The 12220-nt window shown below is 47.5% G+C and overlaps 1 pseudogene; it reads left to right on the forward strand.

Annotated features, from left to right (window-relative positions):
- Positions 1 to 947: 947 nt before the first annotated feature.
- Positions 948 to 2418, forward strand: LOC149744328 (SUZ RNA-binding domain-containing pseudogene; annotated as a pseudogene).
- Positions 2419 to 12220: the final 9802 nt, after the last annotated feature.

A 12220-nucleotide genomic window follows, 5' to 3' on the forward strand; every position in this document is an offset into this window, starting at 1 on the left:
TTATGTTAGGTAGCAACAATATAGTTTTGTGAATCATAATTTCAATTATTTAAAAAATATTAACTTGGTCATAATTTTACTTTTCAAAATCCAGCATATTCTAGGCTAACTGGGGATTCCAATTCCAATTGGAAATTTACATCACTCACCTTTAGAGTTTTATTAATAGATAGATATTTAGGACCTTTTCTTCAGCTCCTAAATCTCATGGTTGTAAAATAAACATGTTCTAGACACAAGAAGGAGGGGATATGGGGATATATATATATACATATACATATACATATACATATGGCTGATTCACTTTGTTATACAGCAGAAACTAACACAACATTGTAAAGTAGTTATACTCCAATAAAGATATTAAATTATAAAAATCAGTTCAAAGGAAAAAAAAAAAACATGTTCTTACTATCATATGTATGTTTTCTCTCTGGCTTAAAATTTTCCCTTGTAAAAGGGCTGCTGCCACTATGATTGCTAAACTTTTATCAGGACAGGTGTTCCACACATGGAGATTTCCACTGGCTCTTTCAAGTGACTGAGGGGCCCATTTCACCAGTAAAGTCATCCAAGAAATCCAATGAGTTCTTCCTATATCACAAAATTTACACTGTCTATTATTCCCCACTCATCTGGAATGATAGAGCTAATGGACTATTAAAATGAAAGCTTGCTAAACTGATGGAAGAAGTCAATCTCCCATGGCCTAAGGGTTTTACCCTTATCCCTGATTGCCCTCTGGTCCTTTCCTGATGGGTTATACCAGCTGTCCCCATGTAAAATTACTGGCTAGCCCATAGAATTCTCTATTCTGTCTGGGCTCTTGAAGACTCTAACCTGGTCAATTCAGACATTCTAAAATATGGTAAGAAATTTATTCATTATTCCCAAACTTCTCTTCAACAGGTGGAAGCTGCTTTTCCTTCATTTCTCCTATGCAAACCACTATATAACCTACAAATTGGAGACTTAGTTCTCTCAAGGCAACCAGAAAACTAATCTTGATCCCTATTAAAAGGGCCCTTGCATCATCCTCTTTACATCACTAACACTGCTGCCAAACCCCGGGGGGTCAAAACCTGGATTGGTGTTTCTCAACTGAAAAGATGTTGAAATCTACTCTAAATGGAAGTCCATCCCAACTGCAGACTCTAAACTGAGGGTCTCTGAAAGCGGTGAGTAAGATGGAAGATGAGGAAGTCCCTGAGAGCTGGGAGGCGGCAGACAGTGGGGAAATCCAAATCTCCTCCAAAGTGCCCATTGTGATTCAGGACGATAGCCTACCCATGGGGCCCCTCCACAGATCCGCATCCTCAAGAAGCCCACCAGCATTGGTGTGGTCAGCAGCCCCAACTCCACCAGCAGGCCAGCCCTTCCTGTCAAGTCCCTAGTGCAGCGTGAGGCAGAGTACGCAGAGGCCTGGAAGTGGATCATGGGCAGCACCAGCCCAGAGGAGGAGCAAGAGAAACCCATCCTCGACAGGCCAGCCAGGATCTCCCAACCTGAAGACAGCAGGCAGCCCAACAATGTGATCAGACAGCTGTTGGGTCCTGATGGGTTACAAGGCTTCAAACAGCACAGGTAAATGCGGGCAGGAAAGGATGCCACCACCACTGCCTCCGTCACCACTTCTTGGGTCATCCGCTGTGGGTCGCACTGCTGTGGCAGACAGCTGGACTTGAGCAGAGGGAACAACCTGACTTACTTGCAATGTGATTCCCTTTGCTCCGCCCACTGTGACCTTGAACCCCATGTACTGTGACCTTCCTCCCCCCACTGTGATTGGCATGTCTAGAAGGGCTGTCCCAAGTCAATGGAAAGGGAAAGGGTGGGGTTAGAGGAGGGTTGGGGGGGACCCACCAAAGACTCAGAGAGTCAGACAGTACCACTTGGCCACTTGGGGTAAAGCCAGTGCCAGCAATAACAGTTTATCATGCTCATTAATTTGGGATTTTAAAACACAAATGAGAACTGCCATCCACCCACGCTCAAGTGCATGTTTTCATCACTTAAAGGCAAGTTCCATCTGAAAATACCCTTTTTGTTTCTTTGCTTCCTGTTTTTGTTTGTTTATACAATATTTGATTTGCAAAAGTAGAAGTGCATGGGAGGGGTTTTAGCAGCTTAATGAATTTTTAATTGAGAAAGAGTAGTTTGGTAGTCTACTTAAAAATGTTTCTGGGCAATTCACTAGAAACATTAACCAATAGGATTTTGGTGAGCTTAGCTTCTGTATTCCTACTGCAGCCCAGAAAAGGGGCAGGGCTCTGCAGCCCCCAGGACAGATGAGCACCCCACGCCTATACCTCCCTCCCCCCAGCTAAGTCCCAGAGCATCTGGGCACTACCTGAAGACTGGGCTAGCTCTATAGGCTCAGAGAGCCTGGGGAGGGTGCCAACCCCTCACCTCTAGTGTATTTTGGAAGATAGGGCAAGTGAACAGACTTCCCCTTCCAAAACCTCTCAGGAGGCTTACTACTTCTAGAAGTGGGCAAGGAGTGAGGCTGCACTTTGGGGCTTTAGGAGTAAGGGCTGTGAGGAACTTCCCTGGTGGTCCAGTGGTTAAGGCTCCCCACTTCCACTGCAGGGGGTGCGGGATGGATCCCTGTTCGGGGACCTAAGATCCCACATGCCATGCGGTGCGGCCAAAAAGTAGAAAAAAAAAGTAAGGGCTGCAAGCCTTGCTCAGTATTTTGCTGTCAGCACAAGGAAAGCCAGGAGAGAGTCTTGACTTCAGGACTCCGAGCCTTCTGCCGAGTGTGGTCAGAAAGTAGGTAGATCTTCCTGCTCCAGCAAGGCTTAGAACTCTCAAGGGTCTGTGGAGTGCCATCTCTGTTGATGGCATCAGCTCCGTAACTCTATCCAGCACATTTCCCTTGTGAAATCACTACCTTGGGAGCAGACCATTCTCAATACATTTGGGAAGAGACAAGCTGTGCATTGCAAAGATTGGTAATGACAGACAGACTGGTTCCCCATAGGCCTAGGCTATCCTCCAACCCGTCTTCCAGAGCAAGGGCCTGGAATGAAGGCAGTTTCCCCTCTGTCCTTGGAGCCTGGAGATTTGCTTTGGTTCTTTGAGGTGGAAGAGACTTAGGGGGCCCTGCCTAGAGCAGCTGTGTGTGTACACTCTGGCCGCTCTCGGGCTTTCTGATCTCTTCCATTGCACTGCGCCTTATATCCCTCAGCCAGCCAGACGGCCTCCTCGCTCAGGAGTGGTTGGTGTGACATTTGTGTAAGTCTTGGCCCACTACATCTTCCCCTAGGAGGAAAGTTCAGCTGTCAGTTGAGTCAGCAATTAGTCCACAGGCTTACAACTACATGAAGGCAGGAAATTGTCTGTGAGCAGAGCTGGAACAAAGCTTCAGTCAGTAAGAACCTGCAGGATGTTGAATGGTGCCCACAGGCTGCTCTGAGGGGAAATGACCTCCAGGAGTGGGGACGGGAGAAGGTTGCTGCTGTCTTTACAGTTCCACTGCCAAGACCAAGTTTCTGCATTCTAAATGGATAGTGTCCATCCCTCATGTAATAGTGGTTTCTGGCCCAAGATGAAACTATCCTTTTCAGTTGGAGAAGGTACAGAGGTAGGCCAGGTGGGAAGGCCAGAAGTGCTGATTGCTCAGCCGTCGGGACCACCTGTTCTTGCTCCCCTTCTCTAGTGGGAGCCAAGGGGAGGCTGGCTGATGGGTGTCTGTGGATCAAGGATGTAGTAGGGACTGATGCTCCCACCTCCCTCTGGCCAAAGATGGGGCTCTGCCTGCTGTGTGCCTGTCACCACCCACCAGCAGTCATATCCTGGCTTCCCAGATGGAGAGGTGGCAGGCAAAATTTTAAAAAGAAAGAAATGAAAACAGGAAGCTATGGTGTTGGGGGGAGGTGGGAGGGGAGATGGGGAAACAGTTTGGATTTTGTGTGTGTGTTTGTGGGTGTTTTTGGTTTTTGTTGTTGTTTTTATGCAGTTGTCTGTAACTTTCCTTAGGTGCTTTTTCTTTTTTTTATTTTCACATTTTATTCAATACATATAACAATGCATATTAAAATATTAACAATAAGGAGATTTTTAATTTTTTGCTTTTATAAATCACTTTTCTTTTTAAAAATTTTTTAAAAAAAGTAAGCTGTAGGCTTTGGCTTGCAAAACACCAGGGGAGCGGGGGGCAGAAACCTGAGGCTGCTGCCCCTTATCTGCCTTCACAGTACTGTCCCCTTCTCCCAGCTCCTCCCTGACTCTGTGAGCCAGGCCTCAGACCTTCCAGCTAACTGCTTCCCATGAGCCACTACTCTGATGTCATCCTATAACCAAAGGAGCTGGGGGTCTGGGCCTGGTGACCAACCCTTTGCCACCCACTCAGTCAGGGTGCTCCCCACCTGCAGGCAGGCGGCAACACCCTATCTGCTACCATCAGCCCCTTCCAGAGCCCACTGCCCCACCCCTCCCTGTCTAGCCCAGCCATATGCAGCTCTGCCCCATCTGGGGATGCTCTGCTCAGAGATGGGCTGGCAGGGCCGCCCCAGCCTCCCTGGTAGGCAAAGACTCTGGAAACCTCTGGAGTCCTGTGTTCGGCCATGTGATCCCAGGGGTGCACATGGGCCCCTTGGGTATCTGAACAGAAGGGTATGGGAGGGAGGGCCGCACCCCTGCAGTCCCACTCTGCTGGTCTAATGGGCAGCTGCCCACCCTACCCCACCCCGCACCACGGGCTCCTGAGTCGGCAGATTAAGCATTTTATAAATTGCATTTTAAATACAAGTTTTAAACTTGAAAAAAATAAACAGAGGGTCTCTCGAGAGCCCCCAGAAGCAGATGTTGCCACAAGGTAGACTGCTTTCCTAAGGACTTCAGACCAAGTAAGTAGATGACATCATGAGGTGGTCAGCTTCCACCCAAGATGCCAAACAAGACCCTGTAGGATTCTCTTACATACTTCCTAATCTCACCATTTTTACTGTTCTTCTTGCAGTATCATCCTTTTTCTCTATCCCCTCCAGCATCATCTTTGCTATCCACATAACTCCCCCCATTACAACTGCAGCTTTCCATAACGAGCCTTCATCTGTATTATCTCCTCTTCCCCTTCACCCAAGCTGTTCTCCCCTTTAACAATTCTGCCATCCCTGCAAGGACCCCAGAATCTATAGCGTTCCTTCACTCAACTCATAGTACAGTCTCACAACCTTACTTTAGAATGCTGGTTATGTTCTCCCTCTTCTTCGGAAGCCTCCAGCTTCCCTTAAATTCCTATGCCATCTCATATTTAAGGGCATCCTTTGTGCTATCACTCAGGGTCCCTTTAGCTTTTCCCCCTAGACTTCAAAAGGAATCTCCTTCAACCTCAATACTCTTCAAAAAGGGCCATCTATGCTTAACCAGACTGCCTTCTTTTCTCACCTTAACTACTCTATTACCTCTGATTTAAGTTTTCCAGACACTAGATGAGGCAAGAGGTCTACAAAACATGTTACAACTACAAGCTTAGGCAGAATCCAAGCCCCAGAAGGAGGCTGTGCTCTTCTTGTCTCGTCAGGTTCTTAAGAAGCCTTAGAACAAGAGGCTAAGAGACTGGGAGTAAATCTAAAAAACTTGCTGCAACAAGTCAACTATGGGCAACCTGCATGCCTAGGGCTGCTGCAGTGTGGGCCACTTAGAAGTTCACCCAACCACCTGCATCTTCTATGCTCTGCTACAGAAAATAACCATGACTGTGGATCTTACCACTAACATCTAAAACCACTAACATCATTGCCAGAGAACTACAGGAACTCCAATGAGTGGATCTTCACAATTGTCTGGCATTGGACACCAGCCTGGCTTCTCAAGGGGAGCACTTTTGTAATGATCAGAAGCCATTGCTGTGCATGTGTTCCCTGAAACCTCTCTGATGGTTATGCCATCACCAAAAACATCCAGACATTCCAGAAAATTCTTCAGATTTCCATTGTCATCTTCACTCCACTATCTGAATACCCTTCAAGCCCAATGTCTAGGAATCTTCTCGACTTGCTCTCTCTGAACCTCAAATCTTGGTTTTACTCGCTTATTCAACCTTTAATAACTATTATTTTATTTTATTTCTGAGTATTTCTCTTGTTAAATGCCTAATTGCTAAGGCCTTCCAATAGCTGTCAGCCTAACAGCACAATCAACAGATGATACAGTAGTCAGTTCTTCAGGAACAAGAGGAACGTGAAGGCCAGCACCCCCTTGAAAACTATTTGGACCTAACTCAGCTTCCCAATGACTCTTATTCCATCCCTAATAGTGCTCAAGGACAGATTTTGTCTGACTTAAACAACAAGGGGGGACCGACTAAGTGTTCACAATTACCTGTTGCTTACCCTCTGCTTTGTCTTGACCAAACTTTAGTCAGGATTCTCCCTTCCTACAGGTTCCTGAACTCTGCTTGCCCCCAAGCCTGAGCAAACACAAAAAAGTGAAATTTGCCTCCCTTCTCAGCTTCTCCTGAGAATTGACTGACAACAGCAGGATACTTTCCTGGCAGACCCCACTGGCCATTTCCCCTTGCTTGTCCAACTTCTCTGAAAGATTCTGCTTATCTCTGCTTGTCTCCTCCTTACCCTGTGAAAGAAAAGCCTTTTTCTGCTTGATTTTGAGACCCTTGTAGACCTTATGGTCATAGCATTCTCCCTATTGCAACCAGCCCTCCCCCATTACAATAGTCCCTTTCCCTCCCTTCCAATAATCCTTCTGAAAAATAGTTTCTCCTTACTAAGTCCTGATTTGTTCTTCTTTGACAACCAACATGCAACAAGACGTGTTAATAAAGGCCCAGAAATAGGTAATCTAGAGCTATGCTGTTATCTAACACCGTGACTGCTAAAGTATGGTGAGATTCAGCCAAGAGTTCCAGTCCTTGGGCAATTTATTTAATTTGTGTGGATAACTCCTAGGACATGACTGGCTGTGTTTCTTTTCATTGTTGTGTGGCGTCCTGCACATACGCTGTTCCTACTGCCCATCCGCTCACCAATTAGTGATCCTAAAGTGGTTAGTATCAGGGGAATATTTGGAAAGATTGTGGCGCTGGAGAGTTGTGGCTAGTGTGGTTGATGAGGGTAAGTCCTTGCGGGGTTCTGCTGCTGAGTAAAAATCTACTGCAATTTTGAGTCAAACCCAGTGTCCAGTGTTGGACAAGGGGAAGCTTGTAATAGGGAAAGCCCTTTACCAGGGATTCCCTTACAGGCCCACCAAGGCTCCCCTTGTTGCCTATATTCTGTGTTCCTGTGAAGGCAAGTTGTGGGGCTTAGTGCAATTCCAGGCGATGTTAATAGGAGCTTATAATGTTATAGCCAAGTAAATGTGCATGTTATCTACCTCATACTCAGCACCTGAGTCAACTCAATTGGTTATGTGCTCAGCCCATGATTGGCCACATATTTGAAGTTAGAGTTGACCCACAGAATTAGAAGGCACCTGTGAGTCACAAGCCACCTCTTAGAGCCTGGCTTAGCCAGAATGGGTGTTGCTGGTGGCAGTAGAGATGGAAGGAGGAGGAGTGCTAGCCTCAGTGGTGGTGTCTGTGGTCATGTTAGTAGGACCGACCGACCTGAATGGCCAGGAGTGTGCTTCCCGTGGTCCCCATCCTGACCCACGTTGTGTGTCTCCCGTGTTGTGCATGTGGCATGTTGTTTCCAGACCTTGTCAACAGTAGGGTTTAGTTTGCCAGGGGAGGGTGATCCATCAATGGGTGTGTAGTCGACACTGGTGAAGGGAGGAACTTCTCAGGTATGGAAGGGGCACAGCAACAGAATAGGGGTGAAAGTCAGAGGTCATCTGTGGGCAGCAGTAGGAGATCTGATTGTCCCTTGGGTATCGTCCAAATGGTGTTACCCAGTCCGGGGGTAATTAGTTCCACCTCCTGGGTATCAGGAGCTGGTCCAAGATTGTTCTATGGTGATTTAGTGCAGTATGTGGGCAGCAGATGAGGACGCCTCTCTCTCCAGATAGTGGTGAGTGATCTGCTCAGCTTACACTGGATGAGGAGCAGAAGCACGCTGAATGCGGTCCCAGAGTTGGTGGTCCACAGCAGGTCCCTGTTGGGATCAAGGGAGAAGTGACTGCTAGGCTCTGGAGTTTCTATGAGGGAGAAGGGAAAAAGGTGGAAGTACCAGGTGGATGTTCATTTGCTGTGGGCAGCATGCAAGGCTCCCATATCCATGAAAACTGGGAATTGGGTTGTGTCCAGTGTGGATGTGTCCACCAGGAGAGGTCACAGTGTCTCTACAGGTGGTCGTTTCATTTGTTGTGAATTTTAATACAGTGCAGTCATGTCTTTCGTCTGCACTTTTGAACTTGATGGACCATCTTCCTCCAGGTTCTCTCAGGAGCCCTTGTTTTAAAATACCTTTATGCCTTTCTGTGACATCTGCTGCTATAGGACAATGGAGTAGGTGAAAACTCACACAATGTGATTTTGTAATGCCCGCTGTTGTGTTGCTTTGCAGTGGGAGCCTTGATCTGTTTGTATAACTGGCAGCACTCCCAAGGGCTGTGAGGCTCCGGTGTTAACACTTCAGTAACATTAACAGAGGTTGGGGCCCCACAAGAGCCATCAGTGGAAGGCCTCTGTGGGCACCCACCACTATTAACCATGTGTTAACATATATGTTCCTGCCGCTGCAGGGGGAGGCCCAATGAAATCAATTTGCCATCTCTGATGTGGCCCTCCTCCTCTGTAAATTGTCCCTCCAGTGAGGTAGGCCCAATGTCTAGATTTCTGGCTTCTGGTACAGCCACTAATGTTTTGTCTCCCTGCTGCGCTGACTCCTCTACTAACAATCCATTTTCATAACCCTGTGGTGCCCCAAAGCCCTGACCTCTCATGTGCTCCCTGATAGAAGGGGAGGGTGGCTCCTCCCAAAGGTCTGGAGATCTTCCCCTCCTTCCAGAGCCCTAGCTGCTTTGGTGGTTCAGTTAGCTCATCAGGCTTTGAGTCGTAGAGCACTTCCTCTGTGTCTTGTTTGGTATGAGCTGAGGTATGGTGCTCCCAGATGGGCAGAGTGGCAGCCAGTGTGGCAATTGGCCCCATACCTCTTTAGCCCAAATGTCTTGGCTTGTATTTTCCAGCCCTGATTTTGCCAAAGTCCTGACCAAGTAGTTAGCTCATGAACACCAACCAGGAGTCAGTAAAATATGAACATTGGGAAAATGTTTGTCAAAGGTATACTCTACTGCTAGGACTATTATATGCGGCTCAGCCCACTGGGCACTTTGGTCTGTGCCCCATATGGATTTGGGGGTGACAGGCTGTGGCTCTCTATTGTCTGGTCCCTTACACCTTGTGCTCACTCCATCGGTAAAGGAAGACAGTTGCTTTGCTTGTTTTGAGGGTGCTGACCATCCTCCCTCCCGTCCCCATTGAGCAAGGGGTAGAGGCATTTCTGGGGTTTGGGAAAATTAGCTTCAGTGGCAGGTATGTGGTTATTTCCTCATGGAGTTTGTGACACTCCAGTAGGGCTGGGTTTAGCTCAACCCTGTAGATAGCATTTCCATTTTAATAACGGGGCCTCTGATGCCAATCTGATTTTATGGGGAGTTTTTCTTCCATTATGTAGGGCATACGAGGAATCTCTGTCTGTGGGATAACTGGCTCTGCCCCAGAAAGGGCCTCAGTTTCCATAAGTGCCCTGTATGCTGCTAGAAATTGCCTCTCCAGTGGCAAATACGTCTGGGCTGAGGCTAGGAGCCCCTTACAGCAAAAGCCCAGGTAGAGGTTTGCGTGTCCATTTGGTCCAGAGGCCCCAGGAAGCAAATTTTGGGGTGGGAGCAGAAACTTCTAAATGTGAAGTCCTATCCTTGGGGCACTAGTGGGAGGGCTGAAGTGATAGCCTCCTTTAGTTTATCTAGTGCCTGTTGTAGCTCAGGTCCTCACTCAAAATGGAAGACTTACAGGTGACTCAGTACACAGATAGGGTCTAGCAAATAGTAGACGTGAGGAACATGTTGGCACCAGAATCCAAACTTTTCTACCAAATGTTGGGCCTCCTTGCTGATGTGGGAGGTTGGAGCACTGGGAGCTTTTATTTTATTGGATTGGGAAGAGTTTGCCCTTCTCAGTTCTGAATGTAACCGCCCAATTTAACAGGGGCCTTGTACCTTATGGAGGAAGGCAGTTACCCATCCCCTTTCAGTGAGGTGCTCACTCAGGATTGTGACTGCCTGGCCCTCAGTGCCTTGTCATATCCTGTACAATGGCGTGTTTACCGCCCACACCAATAACGAAATGGTAACTGGTTCCCACTGGTTGGCGCCCACCAATAGAGTAAAAGCCTTGGGTTTGTTCCATGAAGTTAGCTGCTGACTGAGCCGGTCCAGTAATGGGAACAGGGATAGTCTCCAAGGGAACACCAGGAAAGAAACATCTTTTAGCAAATCTGGGCCAATTTTAATAGTTAAGTGGGTAATTTTCCTTTTAATTAATTGTCCTCTGAAGTCAGTCACCTCTTTTGGGGGGAGGGGGAGTTCCCTTTAAAGCATGAATGCTCCCTGGGATTAGGAAGGTTTGAGCACCTGTGTCCAACAGAGCCAGCCAGTGTGTTTGTGTTCTGGAGCCCAAACTACAGTTAATGTGTTACAAGGGCTATTCTCTTCCAGGTGGGGCCCTACTTCTGTGACTGCTGGATCCCTCTGTGTGGGCTGTCCTGGCCACTGTTGGAGACCAGAGGCAAGTACTAAAGATGAGGCTGCCTCTGAAAGGGAAGCCTGCCGCAGCTCGTAATCTAACCCTAGTAAGTAGTACTATTGCTGCACTGATTTATCAGAGAACCTCCAATTTGGGGCCCTCTTGTCCCTTAACCTGTGATGGTTAAGTTTATGTGTCAACTTGACTGGGTCACAAATGCCAAGACATTTGGTCAAACATTATTCTGGGCATGTCTGTAAGGTTCTGGATGAGATTAGCATTTGAATTGGTGGGCTGAGTAAAGCAGATCACCCTCCCCAGTGTTGGCGGGTCTCATCCAATTAGCTGAAGGTCTGAATAGAACAAAAAGGTGACCCTCCCATATGTAAGAGGGAATTTCTTCCTGCCTGACTCCCTTGAGCTGGTACATTTTTTCCTGCCTTGGGACTCAAATTGAAACATTGGCTCCTCCTAGACCTCAAGCCAGCAAATCTTTGGACTGGAACTATACCATGGTCTCTCCTAGGGCTCCAGCTTGAGGACTGTAGATCTTGGGACTTGCCAGGATAACCCTGTGAGCCAATTCCTTATGAAAAAAACCCCTCTTTTTATATATACATCCTATTGGTTCTGCTTCACTGGAAAATTCTGACTAATATATAACCTGTCTTGTTTTCTCAGAGTTCACGCTTAAGCAGAGGCCAAGCTGTAAGTTTGTTTGACTTAGGAGGGGGGAGGCTTCACTCTCGATAGTAATTTTGATTTAGGCCAGGTGGCTTAAACACTTGGATCTGAGTTTGTCTTTCAGGGGTTTCTATTAAATCCAAGGGCAGCTGTGACTTTTGAACTGTTTTTGTGTTAACCATCACTGCCAGTAAAGAGGACTTACCTTTGTCAGGAGCCCCTCTGAGAAACAACGCTGTGGACTCAGGACTCTATTCACCCTCCTCCCACTTGCCCAGTCATCCTGCTGCACACCATCTGTTACCTGATAAGCCCACTCCAGCATCCCTAGCTGATGGAGGAGATCTTTGGCCTCAGCTGGTGTTTTCCATTGACAGTCTGCCCAGGTGATTATGAGGCCTCATGTGGGGTGGGTGGCCCTCCAAGCCATTAAAAAATCCATATCAACAAGGTATATGTGAACTAGGGTCCAAAGCTGCCTCTGGGGGTCCTTCCTCCCTTCCTCACTAATTGTGCAAGATCCCTTACCAGGGGCCCATTTTTCCATCCCATTCTGTGGCCGCCAATTGTTTAATTCCAGACCCTGTTAGGTGGAATTCTCGCTCTCTGCCTGATACATTCTATACAGCCAGGCAGTCCCTTTTTCATTTGGTTCCCGAACTCTGTCCTTATGGAGGACTGGGCCTCAGGGAGAAGGGGGATGTGTCGCTTCCCCCAAGTGAGAACCTGTCCCTTTTTTTTGACCTTCCCCTCTTGTGTCTTCTGTTACTTTGTGGGTGGTCCTGGGTGGAGGGTAGATTCTCCTCACCATGACCATACTGGCATTGTGCTGCCTGGGCCTCTAGAGGGCACCAGTCCTCTTCTCCAGGGCCCTCCCCTCCATCTGGTCTTCCA

This window comes from Delphinapterus leucas, chromosome X, assembly GCF_059928025.1.
Source record: "Delphinapterus leucas isolate spDelLeu-1000000601 "Yukka" chromosome X, BTC_Dleu_Yukka2, whole genome shotgun sequence".
NCBI lineage: Eukaryota > Metazoa > Chordata > Mammalia > Artiodactyla > Monodontidae > Delphinapterus > Delphinapterus leucas.